Source organism: Ovis aries, chromosome 20 (genome assembly GCF_016772045.2).
Source record: "Ovis aries strain OAR_USU_Benz2616 breed Rambouillet chromosome 20, ARS-UI_Ramb_v3.0, whole genome shotgun sequence".
NCBI classification, from domain to species: domain Eukaryota; kingdom Metazoa; phylum Chordata; class Mammalia; order Artiodactyla; family Bovidae; genus Ovis; species Ovis aries.
In genome coordinates, this window is record NC_056073.1 from 4973914 (window position 1) to 4992718 (window position 18805).

At 38.9% G+C, this 18805-nt stretch overlaps 1 protein-coding gene across 1 annotated transcript in view; it reads left to right on the forward strand.

Annotated features, from left to right (window-relative positions):
• HMGCLL1 (3-hydroxy-3-methylglutaryl-CoA lyase like 1) overlaps window positions 1–18805 on the forward strand; it is a 194720-nt gene that overhangs the window by 589 nt on the left and 175326 nt on the right. The gene's annotated exons all lie outside the window — the stretch shown is intronic.

An 18805-nucleotide genomic window follows, 5' to 3' on the forward strand; every position in this document is an offset into this window, starting at 1 on the left:
CACCGAAGGCTAGGAAAACAGGACGGGGTGAAATCATCCCTTATCTGTAATGTATTTATGCTTCAACACACTTGAACAAGATGAGGGAAGATGGTAAATAGCAAAATGTATTCCTATGTGATGCCTGAAATCCCATTCGAATTCGACTATGAGGGCAGGTGAATAGTAGCCACATGCCTGCAATTTAATGCAGTCGCAACCGGAAATGGCAAGTAAATGAAGACAATCTATATAAAGAAATTGATTTTCTCTTAAAAGAGCTTACAATGTGAAGTTTCACAGAGAAATAGCAGTGGTAGTTGTTAAGTGAATGTTAACACGTGGGAAAAGGAAAGGAGACTGTGAGAGTTTAGCTATTAATTTTTCAAATTTTGCTGGATGCAAAATTATTTATTCTTTATACGTCTATGTACAAAATAAAAAACTTGTGTTAAATATAACAGTTTAGCGGGTAAGCATAATTTGAGTTTGTGCCTTTTTTTTTTTCTTTAAAAAAATATTGTAGTGTTGATACATGGACATGGATCAACCAATCAACTATTCTAATACTGATATTAGGCTCCGTTTTTCCTATGGTTTTACATCCAGTGTGTCTTCAATGTATCACCTTGTGAATTGTAACCTTAGTTCTACAGATTGGAGTTCAGCATTTGTGGATTCTTTCAAAGCTTTCTCCTCATTACCTGAAAGATGGTGGAGGTCATCTAACTGAAAGCCTTTTACTGACAGTGCAAGAGAAGGAAAATTAGTCTTTATCTTCCCATATGTTTGTATGTCTTCTATTCAATTGTTTTTTGTCTTCTCCTTTGATCTTTGTATTATAACTTTAAACCTTCATATTTACTCTGTTACAGAATCAGAAATCCTTACGTTACAGTGAAAAAGTATGAGACTTTGTATGACTTCTGTTGCCGTGTTATTTTTCTCTTCTCCCACCCCATATTCTGACTTTGTGGGTTCGGGGACTGTCACAGAGGCTAGACTGCCAGGATGCCTACTTTGCCCTGAATGTGAAAGCAGGGTGATTGAAAATGACCAGAATGGCTGATCTAGGAATGTAGGAAATAGGGTTTGGGGATATTCATCAGCCTAATGAAGATGTTTTGTTTCCTTTTTGAGAACTTGCTGTACCTTCTCTAAACATTACCTTTTTATCCCTGGACTGATTTGCTTGAGAAACTCCTATTCGTTCCTCAGACACAGCTTAAAGATGACTTCTTTTGATCAACTCTATTCTCTTTCTAAAGTCAGTATCCTTTTTCTGTGCTCTTGTGGCACTTTCTGCATAATTCTGTTGTGGTTCCAATGTTGTGGAATTGTAATGTAGGTCTCGTCCTGTTGAATTCCCAGTGATACCTGAAACTTCACTCTGCAATTTACCTCCTTCCCTGGCTTCTCTGTTTAACATCTTTGCTGCTTTTAGCCCTACTGCTCTGGATTCCTCAGGCTGGAACCAGACTGGCTCAGTGGCCTCTGTCTGTTTGGTAAATATCAGATTCTCAAGACTTTTAACCCACATTCACAGTTTCTGACACTATTAGTATATCTGTATTTTCCAGACTTGTAGTCCCTTTTGTCTCTTAAACTCCAGTCCAGATGTCCATCTGCTCACCTGACATCGCGTGAGTATCTCCAAAGCAGTTCAGACTCAACATTTGCAAAATCAGATTCACATTCTTCCTCTCCCAACTGCAGCCCTTCTCGAGATTTCCTAACACCGGGGAATGCTATTGCAATTCATTCTGCCCTGGAAGCGCAAACCAAGAGCCCATTTCCTTCTTTCTGTCATATCCAGGGTGTCACTTAAGCCCTGCAGTTTTACCTCTTGAATTTCTCTCAGATCCATCTGCTTTTCCAACTTACTGCTGCTATGGATTTTAAAGTGGCATTTTCTTTCCAGTGCACTTCTGGCGTCTTGTGATCCTTCAACCCACTGTTTCTACAGCTAGTTTAGAGATGTTCTCTATTTCAGATGGTATCATGCTGTTCTCCTGTTTCACAACCTTCTGTGAATTCTCATTGCTTTTAAGAGTGAATAGCAAGCAAAACCTTTAATGTATTCTTGGAAGGCTCAGAGGATATTTTCATAACATCTGTGCAGTGTTGTCTTAAGCCATGTCTTCTTATCCTTGCCACTGTGTCCTTCTTGGAGTTTTCCAGTCATCTTTCCTCTGGAAACAGGGCCTTTATCTATTTACCTTTCTGATAGAAAGATTCTTTTCAACTAATTAACCTTGAGATCTTAACTCAGATTTTACTTTCTCAGACTCTCAAGCCAAGCATTTCCTGTTACCTTACATTTCACAGTGCACTGTTCACTATATATAAATGAATTACTATATTTATTTTTGTTACCATTTTATGTTTAATTCCCTACCTGACTGTAAGCATCATAAAAGTGAGGAAAATTTCCACCGCAAAATTCTCAGCAATGAATAAAATGTCCAGTTAGTTTTTGATGGCCAATTAATTTCTCCTGAATGAACAAAAGAATAGAGGTTTACTCTTCTAGGGCATAACCATCTGAAGTATATGGGGACCATGAACTCCTTCTTAGCACTTTTCAGGGTCCAAGACAATGACTGGCACATTGTAGTAGAATGCGAATCTTTTTTATGTGAATTCCAACGTGATGACAGTTAAGACAGATGTCAGTAAAGTTTGGTCTTAGTGCTGATAGGTGGATATTATTACTGTTCGTTTTTTACCTTTTTAAAATTGAACTATAATTTATAATGTTTTACTTACAAGTGTGCAGAAAAGTGATTCAGTTATACATACATATTCTTTTTTGTATTCTTTTCCATTGTAGGTTATTACAAGATACTGACTATAGCTTCTATGCTATACAGTAGGACCTTGTTTATCTATTTTATGTATAGTAGTGTATATCTGTTAACTCCAAGTTCCTAATTTATGCCTCCCACCTTTTCCTTTGGTATTTGTAAAATTGTTTCCTATGTCTATCAGTCTATTTCTGTTTTGTAAATAATTTCATTTTTATCATTCTTTAAATTCTACATATAGTGATATATCATATGATATTTGTCTCTTTGACTTATTAATTCTTCACTTAGTATGATTCTCTAGTTACATCTGTGTTGCTGCAAATGACATTATCATTCGTTTTTTGGCTGAGTAATACTCCATCATACGTATGTGTGTGTATATATATGTATGCATACCATATCTTCTCTATCCAGTCACATGTTGATGGACATTTAGGTTGTATATTATCTTTTCATCTGATCAAATTTAGTCATACTTTCATGGGGAAAGAGTTGAAAATTGATTCTGGAGGTTGTTAAATGAGCTTAACTATTTCTCCACTGCTAGCTATGGTAGAGGGAATCATGGGTAGGGCCCCTAAGTTTTGAAATAATTTGGTTACAGCTGGGACAGACAGAGTGCTCTGTTTTGGAAGAATCTGTGCTAGTCAATAGAAGATTCAAAACCTAGACTCTTTTCTGCTACCAATAAATTATTAAGATAAAATAAAATATTGTATTTGTGTGTAAGTACAAATACACTCTTTTGGAGCTTAGCAATTTATTACCAAATATAAAATGAGTCAATGTGCATGAAAGGCTTTCAATACAACAGCTCAACATTATAAAATTCTTTAGATCTCTCTCTCTCTTTTTGTTTCTCTTTTTTGGTAATGGCATTGGTTTCTCAGAAGAATTCCTTAATAGGTTTCTCAGAAGAATTCCAGGAGGTCAAAACTGATCCTTCTGTGGTTCAAGCTATTGCTTAGGGTCTATTTTATTTTTTGTTATTCGTCTCAGTTAAAATGGATATGATGAAGCTGGCTTAACTGGTGGTTTCAAGTTTTGATTAAAATGAAGTGTCCTTGTAAAATAGTACTTGATTCAGTAACTAAATTTATTTCTATATTAATAAAGAGACTTAAGCAGTAAGTTGGAGAAGGAAATGGCAGCCCACTCCAGTACTCTTGCCTAGAAAATCCCATGGACGGAGGAGCCTGGTGCAGGCTACTGCCCATGGGGTCACAAAGAGTTGGACACGACTGAGCGACTTCACTTAAGCAGTAAGTCTCTTTATATACTAATTACCCTATCACAGCAATAAAATTTCCAATGGTCTAAATTCTATCATAAATAGTATTTTAAATATGTTTGTTTTGTTTTTTAAAGACACAATTGTAAATTATATGAGATTGAGTTTATAGTTATTTTACATTTTATCCTGATCCTTTAAGTTACATTTGCTGTGAGTGAAAATTAAGATTCCAAGTAAAGTATTTAGTGTTAAAGGATCTCTTGAGTTTAACCTGAATATATAATATTTTTGTTTAAATTTAGTGAAAAGATTAAAGTGACTGTATACTTTTTGGTTAACAGTGCGCAGCTGTTAATAAACACCTTAGGGTCAGTGGGGAGGAATTGTCAAAAAAAAAAAAAAAACAAAACCCCCCCCCCCAAAAAAAAAAAAGCTACCAGCCTATCCCACTGCTTGTTTTCTGTTTGACTCAGGTGTTATTTGGCCCTTTACATCACCCTTTTTACTTGTTTTATGACTTCTTTGAAATTACGTAATTTTTAAAATTCATTTTTCCCCTGCATTAGCTTGGTGGTTATATACTGGGGTTTTTTTGTGGAGGGGGGGGATCAATTTATTTGTAGGCATGGCACTAAGAAAATAACCTAAGTAGATGTTTTAGTACAACTTACAGAGAAGGTGGAGGTAATCCAAACATGCATGCACTGTCTTGGTGACCAGGGAGCCAGCCTAAGGCTTAGCTCTTGCTCTCATTATCCTTACAGTGTTTCCCTGGGTGTGTTTATCAACGGGTACTCTGCCATGCCAGGCTCGGGGGCCCCCATCTTGCACAGGTTGGTTCCATGCTCACCCAGTTCTTTGATGGATTTCACCTACTCTTTCAGGCAGTGAGTGTCGAAGTCACACAAATGGGGGTCATTTTTTGTCAGTGGCCGGTGTGTGCAGCTCCAGTAGTGGCTGACTGACACTTTTTTCCAGGTGTAGGGCACATTCCCCTGCATTCAGCCCATTCTTGCTGTCATCAGGGTCCGGTTTCCTGATATCCCGAAGGACGGTTCTGCCACCTCCTTAGTTCTGCAGCTTCGTCCATCTCTCAGCATGTTCCCTCTCCCCACGAGACTGGTGAAAGCTGGCAAAGCCTTTCAAAGCCACATAACTGCCATCCACAGAGTAAGACACGGATAGGCAGACATAGGAGGCCTAGCGCTCCAGGTTGCTCTGGCGGTCACGGCCGTCTCGGTCCTGGTGGCTGTTCTGTGCACTGGCAAGGAGAGGCGGCGTGGCCCACCCAGAGGCCAGCCGGAAAGGCCCTGTGGGCTGAGCCGCGCTGGAGGGGCGGGGGGAGACGGAGGGGCAGGGGAACCCTGGAGGGACAGGGGACTCGGAGGCGCGGAGGGGCAGTGAGGTTGGCCAGGGCTGGTTCGAGGGGCGGGCCGGACAGGATCACCAGGGGCAGTCCAAGCATGCTTGAAGCAGGAAACCACAGGGGACCTCCACGAAGATAGCCCATGGCATACTGTTTCTACAGTCCTGTTAGTTGCTACCTGCAAGGTGTCAACATGCGAACTTGACTTATTAAAATATCACATAAATTAGTTCTATTTTAAAAATGTAACTCCTGTTAGTGCCTTCATATATTATATGTATTCATCCTGTACATGCTATATTTGTAATATATACTTATACAGTCAATGTACATTTACATTTATGCATGTATTTCCCATTTCCTTGCTCTTCATTACTTTCTAAAGATCCATCCCTTCATCTGGAATTATTCCCCTTCACCCTAAAGTGTTTGCTTTAATATTTTCTTTAATAAAAGTCTGGTGGTGATACTTTTGGTTCTTATTTGCTTGAAATTAAATTTATGTATACATGCATACAATATGCATAAATATAATGAATATTGAGTTTAAATATATGTTCCATATAAAGAGTTAGGATACATGACATGGGAACCATACAAAATGCAGATTTCTCAATAGATAAATGGAAACCAGGGACAAATAAGAGAGAAGTGAACTGTTGGCTTTATTTTTGGACCTTTGATGATAACCTATCTTCAGTTCTTTTCTTGTTATCTTTGGTTTCCAACAGTATGACTATGATGTGTCTAGAGATAGTTTTCTTCATATCTGATAGTGGTTCATAGTGCTTCTTGGGTCTATGACTTGATGCTTGTTGGTTTCTGTGTGTTTTGGGAAATTTTCAACCAGTTGTTTTCAAATATTACTCATTTCTTTTTTACCCCCAGCTCCAACTTAGACCTACAGTTTGAAGGATCTTAGAACATTTTGTTGTGCCCCATTGGTTTCTTATACTCACTTTTGTATTTTTCATCTTTTCTTACCATTGTCGATCTGAATATTTTTCTCAAGTATATTCCGTTTCACTAATTCCCAATTTAGCTTTGTCTAATTTGCTGCTGGATGTGAGTCTGAGTGAACTCCAGAAGTTGGTGATGGACAGGGAGGCCTGGCGTGCTGCAGTTCATGGGGTCGCAAAGAGTCGGACATGACTGAGCAACTGAACTGAAATGAATTTGCTGCTAATTTAATTTGCATCCTTAATTTTTAGTTATATTTTTGAATTACTACATTTCTACCTTGTTTTTGAAACCAATTTTTAGTTCTCTGCCACAGTTCTCCATCTTATCAAGAATTCTTGAATGTTTATCAATTATTTCAAGTTTCATCTCTGATCATTCCAATATTCAAATCTTCAGTGTGTCTCTTTCATTTATCTTCCCTCTTGGAAAGCCTACTAGCTTTTCAGTTTAAGTTAGACACCTGTTATGAAAATATTATAGATGAAATTTGAGGCTTTCAGTCATACTGTCCTTCTCCAGAAAAGATTGACTGTTTCTCCACCTCTTTTTGCTCACCCTCTATAAACTGCCTTTGGAAACCACAAGCCTGTTTTCTCTCTCTCTCTCTTTATTTAAGATTCTACATGTAAGTGAAATAGTACAGTATTTGTCTTTCTCTGTCTGACTTATTTTGCTTAACATAATGTCGTTAGGTCCCATCTGGTAGCAAATTGCATGGTTTCCTTCTTTTTATGATTGAATAATGTGCCTTTGTATAAATATATAGCACATTTTCTTCATTTATCAGTAGACACTGGGGTGGTTTTCATCTCTTGGCTATTGTAAATAATGCTGCAGTGAACATGGGAGTGAAGATATCTATTTGAGACAGTGATTTCCTATCCTTGAGATAAACACTTAGAAGTAGAATTGTTGAATCATATGATAGTCTTATTTCTCACCTTTTGAGGAACCTTCATACTCAGAAATGTGTTCTATAGTGGCTGCACCAATTCACATTTTCATCAACAATGCACAAGCTTTCCCTTTTCTCCACATCCTCACCAACAACACCAACACTTATTTCTTGTCATTTTGATAATAGTCATTCTGATGGGTGCCTGGAGAAATACCAATAACCTCAGGTATGCAGATGACACCACCCTCTGGCAGAAAGCGAAGAGGAACTAAATAGCCTCTTGATGAAGGTGAAAGAGGAGAGTAAAAAAGCTAGCTTAAAACTCAACATTCAGAAAACTAAGATTATGGCATCCAGTCCCATCACTTCATGGCAAATAGATGTAGGAAAAAAAGGAAACAGTGAGAGACTTTATTTTCTTGGGCTCCAAAATCACTGTGGACAGTGACTGCAGCCATGAAATTAAAAGACACTTGCTCCTTGAAAGAAAAGCTATGACAAACATAGACAGTGTATTAAAAAGCAGAGACATCAGTTTGCTGACAAAAGTCTGTATAGTCAAAGCTATGGTTTTTCCAGTAGTAATGTACAGATGTGAGAGCTGGACCATAAAGAAGGCTGAGCACTGAAGAATTGATGCTTGTGAACTATGCTGCTGGAGAAGACTCTTGAGAGTCCCTTGGACAGCATGGAGGTCAAACCAGTCAATCCTAAAGGAAATCAACATTGAATATTGATTGGAAGGACTGATGCTGAAGCTGAAGCTTCACTTGAGCACCTGGTGCAAAAGGTGACTCACTGGAAAAGACCCTGATGCTGGGAAAGATTAAAGGCAGGAGGAGAAGGGGGTGACAAAGGATGAGATGGTTGGATGGTATCATCAACTCAATGGACGTGAGTTTGAACAAACTCCAAGAGAGAGTAAAGGTCGGGGCAGGCTGCAGTCCATGGGGTCGCAAAGAGCTGGACATGACTGAGCAACTGAACAACAGTTCTGATGGGTGTGAGGTCAGGAAGAATTATCTTTTGCTTCTAGCAGGCAATTAGTGCTTTTGTTGTTGTTCAGTCACAAGGGTAGCTTATCTTAAGGCAGTCATATATTTAGCTGATTCGAGGCTGGACCTACTTCATTTGTGAGGGCTTCTCTTTTCTTGTCATCCTAATTTTTATCTTGTCATCCTTCAGGGTTCTGACTAAAACCCTACAGTGTTTGCCAGAATGTCTTCTCCTTTCTGGGATCTGAACTCAAAAATATTTCCTCCTCAAACTCTCAGGCTCCTGGGAGCTCTGATGCTCATCCTAGCTTTTCACCTAAGTACATTAGAATTGGCGAATGCCCCAAGGGGGAAAGTCATGCTGAAAATTAGCCTTAATCACTTCATGTTTTTCTTCTGCATGGTATCTGGGCCACTGAAGTGAATCTACCCTCAGAAACCCCTAAGGCTATCAAAAGGAGTTTTTCACTCATTTTCACCAGATTTTCTGGCTTCCCTGGTGGCTCAGCAGGAAAATCCACCTGCAGTGCAGGAGCCTCAGGAGACACAGGTCCGGTCCCTGAGTCAGGAAGATCCCCTGGAGAAGGGAATGGCAGCCCACTCCAGTATTCTTGTCTGGAAGATTCCATGGACAGTAGAGCCTGGTGGCAAAGAGTCGAACAAAACTGAAGAGACTTAGCACGCACTCTCACCAGATTTTCTGGTTCTCAGTGAGAAGTTTGTTCTGAACAAGCTAATTGAAAGATTAATAATAAGACAATGGAAATATAAAAAGCACTCATTTTGCAATATAATTTGAATTGTAAAATATATATTCATTTACCATGTAACCAGTACTTTGGCCACCTCATATGAAGAGTTGACTCATTGGAAAAGACTCTGATGCTGGGAGGGATTAGGGGAAGGAGAAGAAGGGGACGACTGAGGATGAGATGGCTGGATGGCATCACGGACTCGATGGACGTGAGTCTGAGTGAACTCCGGGAGATGGTGATGGACAGGGAGGCCTGGCGTGCTGCAATTCATGGGGTCGCAAAGAGTGGGACACGACTGAGCGACTGAACTGAACTGAACCATGTTACAAAGCTTTTGAAGTAGTTACATTCCAGATAATATGCAAACTATTGACATTATTAATTTATATATTTATTTTTCCTGCTTTATTGAGATATAGTTGACATCAAACATTATAAGTTTAAGGTGTTCAGATTTGATATGCTATATTACAAAATGATTACCATAGTTTTGCCTAATATCTGCTGCTGCTAAGTCGCTTCAGTCGTGTCCAACTCTGTGCGACCCTCTAGACGGCAGCCCACTAGGCTCCTCTGTCCCTGGGATTCTCCAGGCAAGAATACTGGAGTGGGTTGCCATGTTCTTCTCCAATGCATGAAAGTGAAAAGTGAAAGTGAAGTTGCTCAGTTGTGTCCGACTCTTAGCGACCCCATGGACTGCAGCCTACCAGGCTCTCCGTTCATGGGATTTTCCAGGCAAGAGTACTGGAGTGGGTTGCCATCATTTAATTAATTAAAAGAAATCACCATTACTTTTTTTGTGTTGAGATTGTTTAAGATGTACCCTCTTAACAACTTGCAAGCCTATAATATAATATTATTAACTATCATGAGGCTATATCTTAGATTCCTAGAGCTTATTCATCTTATAAAGTTTGTATAGAAAAACAATTTAAAGTTTAAAAAATGAATAAAGAGTTGTCTGCATCATGAAAAAATAAGATTTTAAAGAGAAACCGACTTATACTGATTTTCACTCTAAAAATTGGGAAAGATACAGACAATATTTTTTAAACATGAAAATTATTATTATGCCTAACTTAAATATCTGTCTTTAGAGAAACAGTACGCTATTATTTACTGCCTTTTATGTATGATGTAGTTCAACAAATTTGTTAAATGAGTGACTGAATGAGTGATTAAGTGGATAGTTCCTTTATTATATTTGATCTCTATTGAGGTAAGATTATTTTGGATATTTTCACTTAATGTGTGAAGTTGGTAACAGTAATTTCTTCTTATTAACCTCGTCTTTACAATCTTGTCTTTTGCTTTGCCTGGATTCATTCCTGATTCATATTTAATAGGCTCTGGACACTGCCTAACTACGTGACATGCAATAACTCACTTAATCCTCGTAACAATCCTTGTAGACACAGTAACTGAGACCCAGGTTGAATGACTTGCTCATGATCAATAGTTAGTGATCTCGGAGGTGAATTCAGGCAGGTGAGGTTCCAGAGCCCTCGGTTTTCACAGTCTACCAGTGTTTCCTGACCTTGCTGGTGAGAGGAGTCGACGGAGGCGTTTATTAAATGTGCTAGGAATTCTGATCAGTAGCAGCTCTCGCTGTTCTTTGCTTCAGCTGTCTTTGGGGAAATGCTGGGCTGGGTGATGCTGAGCCTCCTATGTCCCAGTCCCTGCTTTAGAGGGTCTGCTGTTGGCTCGTGTTTCCTCCAATCTGTCTTTGGAGAGCTCCTGGCTCCAGCCCGTGGACTCCTATGAGTGTTGACTTCCCTTTTCTCCTCTCTGAGGGTGAGAATAGAGTTCTGCCTGGAATAGAATTGCATTGGATACAAAAGGAAAAACAACTTGGTTTCCAATAAATTTCCTGTTCCCTTCCGTCTCCAGGACTTTCTGCCTTTGGATTTCTGCTGGCTTCCCTCTTGCTTGCTTTCTCTCCTTCCAGCTGGCTTTCTCATCCTTCCCTCCCCCAACCCAGTGTTCTTGTTTTTTTCATTAGCTCTGAGCTCCTCCAAGTCTTCTGGCTTCCTTTCTGCTTATTCACTCTGGGCTGCAACTTTCCCTGACCCTCTCTCCTTTCTTCATTTTCCTCCCCTAAGCTTAGCTTTTATTTTTATTTCTTTTGATTTTCGCTCGTCAACCAGGGGGCTAGACTGTGCAGACATATAATTTGATGTGTTATGCTTATGGAGCAGATAGTATTTAAAAGAGATCAAGCAAATTCATATATGTGGAGAATATCATTTTAGCAGAAATTCTGATCTGAAAGTGATTGTCCAGCCTGCTTGAAGACCTCACAGTAAAATCAACGCATGAGCATGCTGTCCTGGTCTCACAATTGTTAGACTGAGTAGGAGATTCAAATCGACTGCTACGCAGATGAGCCATATTAACCTCTGGAAATGTTTTATTTTGTCAAGACTGCACTTAAAAGATAAAAACAGATGAATGCCTTAAACAGGATTTGCATTCTTCCTCATATCCTTAGCTGCCTCAGACATCCAGTTTATCTTCCCTTTTTTTTAAATCTTAAAAATTAGCTCATCTTTCATACATCTATTTATTCTTTTACAAGAAAAAATAATAAAGGCCCCTAATCTTATAAACTGTTTCATTATCTTTTTCACCCTTGATTTGAAGACGGATACTCACTTTCTTTCTACTAGTGGTAAAACTTTCCTTAAATGTCTTTCTCTGTGTCCTTCATTTCCGCCCCTGCCAACCCCAACTCTTAAGTAGCACTCAGTGAACTCACGATTGTTTTCTGCATCAAAGCTCTGTTCCCCACCAAAGATCAAATAGAAATATCTCTCTAGTAAATTTGTAATATTTGGACTGCTAGACTGAGATTTTCTGAAAGATGAAACTACATTTTCCTTTTCTATTATCCAGAAGATTTAAATACTTAGATTTTGGTAAATATTTACAGAATAAAATAGTTTGTAGGTGCTAAAAATCCAGCAATAGTGTAAACTCAGGTAGCTTTAGCCAAGTTCACTGACTTTATGACTGGCAAAAAAGATCTGTGTTTAATTATATCAAAGATATTATTTTTATAAACAAGAATAAGTAGCTTTCAATCCATTTTTTTATATTGGACTAGAATGTTTTAGAATTCATGTATTCATTTTGGAAGTTTGAACATCTATATTTTTTTCTTTCATGGCTATCATATAAAGGTCAGAAGGAGTAGAATCTAGCTTTTCGTTCACTTTCCATGTCTAGGTTTTTACTGGGCCAGTTCACACGGTGTACGATACACATCTCCTTGTCATCCCACTTTACAAGAGAAGGAATAGAGACGCGGCGGGGTATAATGATACCCTCAGGGTGAAACAGCTTCTCTGTTGCAGTGTGTGAGCTGTGGGCCCGGGTCTTGGATTCAGTGGTGGTGCTGAGTGTCCCACTGATAGAGCATCAGATGTCTCCTTACGCTTGTTACTTTCCAAGTTATGCTTCCCTGGATTTGTGAAGTAGGGAAGTGTGCGTGAAGGGAAACTTCAGCTACAGAAAAAATACCTTTAATTATGCTTCACCCTGTGAAATTAGCCTTTCAGAAAGTCTTTTCAGTGAACTTTATTAACAACTGGTGGAGTCTGGGAAGCTTGGCAAGCAAGGAGGCAGGAAGCCCCAGAGAAATGTATCTGTCAGACATCTTTCCTCCTGAGGTTTCCTTCCAAGTGATTTTGGATCCTGAAGGAAGTAGAGGGTCTCTCTGTCACTGTGTTTGTACATCTGTGACCCACTGGGTGTGCAGAGTCTGGCATCCACTTTTAAAATTCTTTCCTTGATCTCTGTTTCACTGTGAAATAGAAACAAATTGTAGCTGAATGTTGGAGTCAAAATATGAACCTTATTTTAGTTAGACACAATTTCTACTTTTTGAGAATTTTTATTTAAGGGCTAAGGCTTCTCTGAATTTTAAACGTTATGCCACATTTCAAGCCTTGCATTCTACATGGAGCTGTGGACCCAGTCACAGATAAAAGCTGAGGGCAATTTGGAATTCTCTTTGCCCAGGTTTTAGGGATGGGTTTAAAAGGCATATGCAGGACCCATGGAGAAACAGATGGAGTGATTCAGGCATTCACTCACGAATGTCTGGTATCACTTAGTTTCCATTCCTGTATGAAAAGCTTTTTAATATTTAAATTAATATAATTCTGCTGAATGTATGCTCTAGAAAATACTGGAAGGAAAACTTGAGTTAAAATAAATGGAACAGAAGCTTGCATAAACACTCATCTCTGGAAAGCTGGATCTCTTAAATCTATTTGCTCTTGAAAGCATGTATATAGACCTTTTGATGGGAATGCCATAATGATAACTTGTTAGATAGAATGTCAGTCATTTAATTTTTTAAAAAAGCATTATTTAGGGGCAGGAGTATTATTTTAGCTTACCTGCACTAAATTTGCAACTAACTTATTGCATAGGGCAAATTTAAGACTATATTGAAATTTAAGAATACGTCAGAGATATATGTTAACTGTTAATAGAATATTATTAACAGGAGTTTAGAAACTTATATGATGATGATAATGATGATACTACCAACCACTCTTTTTTTAAAAATTTTATTTTATTGGAGTATAATTGATTTACAATGTTGTGTACAGCAAAGTGACTCAGTTATACATATATGTATACATTCTTGTGGTCTTCCCTTGTGGCTCAGCTGGTAAAGAATCCGCCTGCAGTGCAGGAGACCTGGGTTCGATCCCTGGGTTGGGAAGATCCCCTGGAGAAGGGAAAGGCTACCCACTCCAGTGTTCTGACCTGGAGAATTCCATGGACTGTATAGTCCATGGGGTCACAAAGAGTCGGACATGACTGAGCAACTTCCACTCACTCACGCATTCTTTTTTGTATTCTTTTCCATCAGAGTTTGTCCCAGGAGAGTGAGTATAGTTCCCCTTGCTATATAGCATGCCCTTGTTTGTCTGCTCTGTATTTATGAGTTTAAGCCTGCTCACCCCAAACTCCTACTCCATCCCTCCACCACCCCCCTTGACAACCACAAATCTGTTCTCTTTTTGTGAGTCTGTTTCTGTTTCATAAATAAGTTTATTTGTGCCATTGTTTAGATTCCACATATAAGTGATATCATATGATATTTGTCTTTGTCTGACTGACTTCACTTGGTATAATAATCTCTATGTCCATCCATGTTTCCACAGACGGCATTAATTCATACTTTTTTATGGCTGAGTAATATTTTATTGTATGTATGTACCACATGTTCTTTATCCATTGAATCTGTTGATGGACTTTAGGCACCAACCACTGTTTATCAGCAAAGTCTGGTAAAGCCTTTACATAATGTCCGAATTCTTAACAGTTCTACAAAGAAAATTCTGTTATTTCACTTTTCATATGAGGAAAGATAGTGAAAGGGAAGTTGCTCAGTCGTGTCTGACTCTTTGCGAGCCCATGGGCTGTAGCCTACCAGGCTCCTCTGTCCATGGGATTTTCCAGGCAATAGTCCTAGAGTGGATTGCCATTTCCTTCTCCAGGGGATCTTCCCAACCCAGGGATCGAAGCCGGGTCTCCCACATTGTAGACAGATGCTTTACCGTCTGAGCCACTAGAGACCCTTGAGGAAAGAAAGTGAATAATATTTTTTCTAGGTCAAATACCTGGTAAAAACACTGGGTTTGAATCTTTGTCAGGTTCCAAAGCCTGTATTTCTTCACTATATCATGTCAGTTGATTGAACACTAGGAATTCCATTTATAAAATTACTTTGTAGTCACTTTTTGCAATGTTTTTTCTTTTAACACATCTGTAAAGTTCTAGATTTATCTATTACTGCAGTTGGTTGGAAATGGCTTAGGATGATACAGCTTAGTTTTGAACTGTAGTTTATTATAAGCCCGAATTCATTTAAAGCCTGAAGTGGATGGACCTGAATGAATCACTCTTCTTCAGAGACCAGTTATTCAGATATTTTATGATGATTGCATAGATTTTGGGACCTTTCAGGATCCCCTTCCTTCATTCTGACATACCAGCCACACTTCTCTTTCTCATGAGCTTGGGTTAATGGTTTCAGAGGGTATTTCTGGGACATACACCCTTTCTTAGTGTTTTAGTAAGTAGCTCAAATGGATGCATACAGTCCTATCCAAAAGGTCAAATAGTTTTAAAAAGTATTGTTGTATACTCACCAAATATTGTGTATGCAGATTTCATATATATACTGAAAGACCCTGCATAGCTTCTTTTGGGAAAGTCTGTTTACTCTCCTGCAACCATTGGCTCTTTATTCATTTTTTCTGAGTGGCCATCTGAAACCATAGTGTGCAGTAAAAAGTTGCACCACAATACAATAAATGAAGTTTGTAAAAGGTCTCAGTGACCTAAAATGTGCTGAAGTGCTCTTGTGAGGTTGATACAATTTTTTATTAATAATTCATGGGTTGTTTGAAGCCTGGACAATGATAATTCTCTGTCAAAAGTGTAGAAGTAAAGATCATGAAAGAAGTTGTACAGAATGGATCATAGAACAAAAAGACTATAGATGAGAAAGAAAAACAATGACAAAGCAGTTGCTCTATACCCGGAATGTGCTCTTAAGTAGAAGGATTTCAGTATCTTCCATATGAGAACCTCAGTCTGAATGGCTCAGGAACCAGAGCCATGGTAGGATTGAACACTGGAGCTGAAATTAGACCCTCATTCCACACTTCCCTGCAGTTTTGCCATCCTTGCATTACCGGTCCACACGTCTCAAGCCTGGGCAAGGGTGCGGACTGGTAAGGGGCCAGGAGCTCCCACTGTCCCTCACCCTCTCCATGAGGCTGCCTTGGTTCCCAGCGGCTGCAGACACTGAGGCTGCACCATCCACCTCTGTGGATGGCAAGAGTCCCCAGATAGAGGCCGCACTTTCCTTTTTCCTAAAAGTGAGAATGAAAGATGACAAGCAACCCCTTCTCAGACTTGGGAAGGAGAAGACAAATACCATCTTTGTCATTCAATTTGTGTGAACTACTATTAGCTAGTTTTAATGAAGCCATGTATAAAACTTGATTAAACTACTCAAACTACATATAATAACCTTATTTAGTTTTCAGATTCATATTGTTGCTGGAGGCATTTTCTGTTAACTAGTAGAGACAGTAAAAAATGAGAGCTGAGAACTCTATTTTACTTTGTATTATAGTTAATTTACAATGCTATGTTAATTTCTGCGGTACTGCAAAGTGATTCAGATACATTCAGATGTATTCTTTACATTCTTCTCCATTGTGGCTTATCACAGGATATTGGATATAGTTTCTTGTGCTTTACAGTAGGGTCTTGTTGTCTGTCCTTCCTATATAAGGTATATCTGCTAACCTCAGCCTCCCACTCCATCCTTCCCCTAACCCGTTCCCCTTTGGCAACCACAAGTCTGTCCTGAGAACTGTTTTAGAAAGTTTAAAATGATTAAAGTGAACGGAGGGATGCTATAAAATGGTATCTTATTAATTTCCAGAAGGAAAAATGTGTGAGAAAATTGAATTTATGCCTAATCGTTAGTAAAACCAGAGAAGGTAATCGCAACCCACTCCAGGATTGTTGCCTGGAGAATCCCATGGACAGAGAGCCTGGTGGGCAAAGGTCCATGGGATCGCAAGAGTTGGACACAACTTAGCAACTAAACCACCACCATTAGTAAAACATATGAACCTTATGTACCATGAAATTCACAGGAATTGAAAAATCAGAAAAATGGAACATATTCTTGTACAGTTTTGCTGTTTGTATTACTCTTGAGGCCGATCATAAGTATATTTGGTTTATAGGGTGTGTTTTATTTTGTCCATTTGGCTTAAAAGTTCTTGCTAAAAACTATCAATACTTTCTTAGAACACTATAATTTATTAATTATTAGTAGTGAAAAATTTGAATACTTTTCAAATGTTGATAAATTTTAGTTGCTCCAGTTTTTGTGAGTGCAAACACTTATGGCTCATAAACTTATTGTAAATATATGTGTACTTACTGAATTTACATGCGTGTATACTCCTTGAAATAGACACCGTCTACATCCAAACATGTTTGAGAGGGGACGGATGCAGATCTTCAAGGAGGTAGATTTATATCTATGAATATAAGGAAGTATATTTTTATTTTCATTACTGTTGTGTGAACAGGGACATATCAAAGCATAAGTATTGGAGTTAGAGCACTCAGGGAAATTCAGACAGACAGTTGAGGACACTCTGTGTGAGATTGATATGATATTGATTGATTGACATGAAAATAGCTGAGAGGGACCCCTGAAAAGTGGGTCCCTCATTCATTAGGATAGAATCTTTCTTTTTTCCTCCATTTGTAAAATGGGATTAACACCTGCTTCCTTTTTTCTTTTTTTATTTTATTGAGGTATAATTGACATATAATTGTAAGATATTTAAAGAGTACATATCACATATGTATACATTATGAAGGGCTTCCCAGGCGGGGCAGTGGCAAAAATTCCAATTGACAATGTAGGAGATGCAGGAGATGCGGGTTTGATTCCTGGGTTAGGAAGATCCCCTGGAGGGGGAAATGGCAACCCACCTCAGTATTCTTGCCTGGAAAATCTCATGCACAGGAGCCTGGCAGGCTATAGTCCATGCGGTCAAAAAGATTTGGACACAACGGAGCACACATTTTGAAAGGATTGTAAAGCAACGGTTGTTGTTCAGTCACTCAGTCATGTCCAACTCTGTGTGACCCCATGGACTGCAGCATGCCAGGCTTCTCTGTCCTTCACCAGCTCCCAGAGCTTGCTTAAACTCATGTCCATTGAGTTGGTGATGTCATCCAACCATCTCATCCTCTGTTGTCCCCTTCTCCTCCTGCCTTCTATCTTTCCCAGCATCAGGGTCTTTTCCAATGAGTAGGCTCTTCCCATCAGGTGGCCAAAGTATTGGAGCTTCAGCATCAGGCCTTCCAATGAATATTCAGGACTGATTTCCTTTAGAATTGACCAGTTGGATCTCCTTGCAGTGCAAGGGACTCTCAAGAGTCTTCTCCAACACCACTGTTCAAAAGCATCAATTCTTCAGTGCTCAGCTTTCTTTATGGTCCACCTCTCACATACATACATGACTACTGGAAAAACCATAGCTTTTAATAGGTGGACCTTCGTCAGCAAAGTAACGTCTCTGTGTTTTAATATGCTGTCTAGGTTTGTCACAGTTTTCCTTCCAATGAGGAAGTGTGCTGTCACCGTCCACAGTGATTTTGGAGCCCAAGAAAATAAAGTCTCTCACTGTTTCCATATTTTTCCCCATCTATTTGCCATGAAGTGATGGGATTGGATGCCATGATCTTAGTTTTTTTGAACGCTGAATTTTGAACCAGCTTTTTTACCCTCCTCTTTCACCTTTATCAAGCGGTTCTTAAGTTCCTTAAGTTTGCTTTCTACCATAAAGGTGGTGTCATCTGCATATCTGAGGTGATTGATATTTCTTGCAGCAATCTTGATTCCACCTTGTACTTCATCCTTCCTGGCATTTCACATGATGTACTCTGCATAGAAGTTAAATAAACAGGGTGGCAATATACAGCCTTGAAGTACTCTTTTCCAGATTTGGAACCAGTCCGTTATTCCATGTGCAGTTCTAACTGTTGCTTCTTGACCTGCATACAGACTTCTCAGGAGGCAGGAAAGGTGATCTCATATTCCCATCTCTTTAAGATTTTTCCACAGTTTGTGGTGATCCACACAGTCAATGGCTTTAGCATATTCAATAAAGCAAGTTTTTTTTTGAAATTATCTTGCTTTTTCTATGAGCCAATGGATGTTGGCAATTTGATCTCT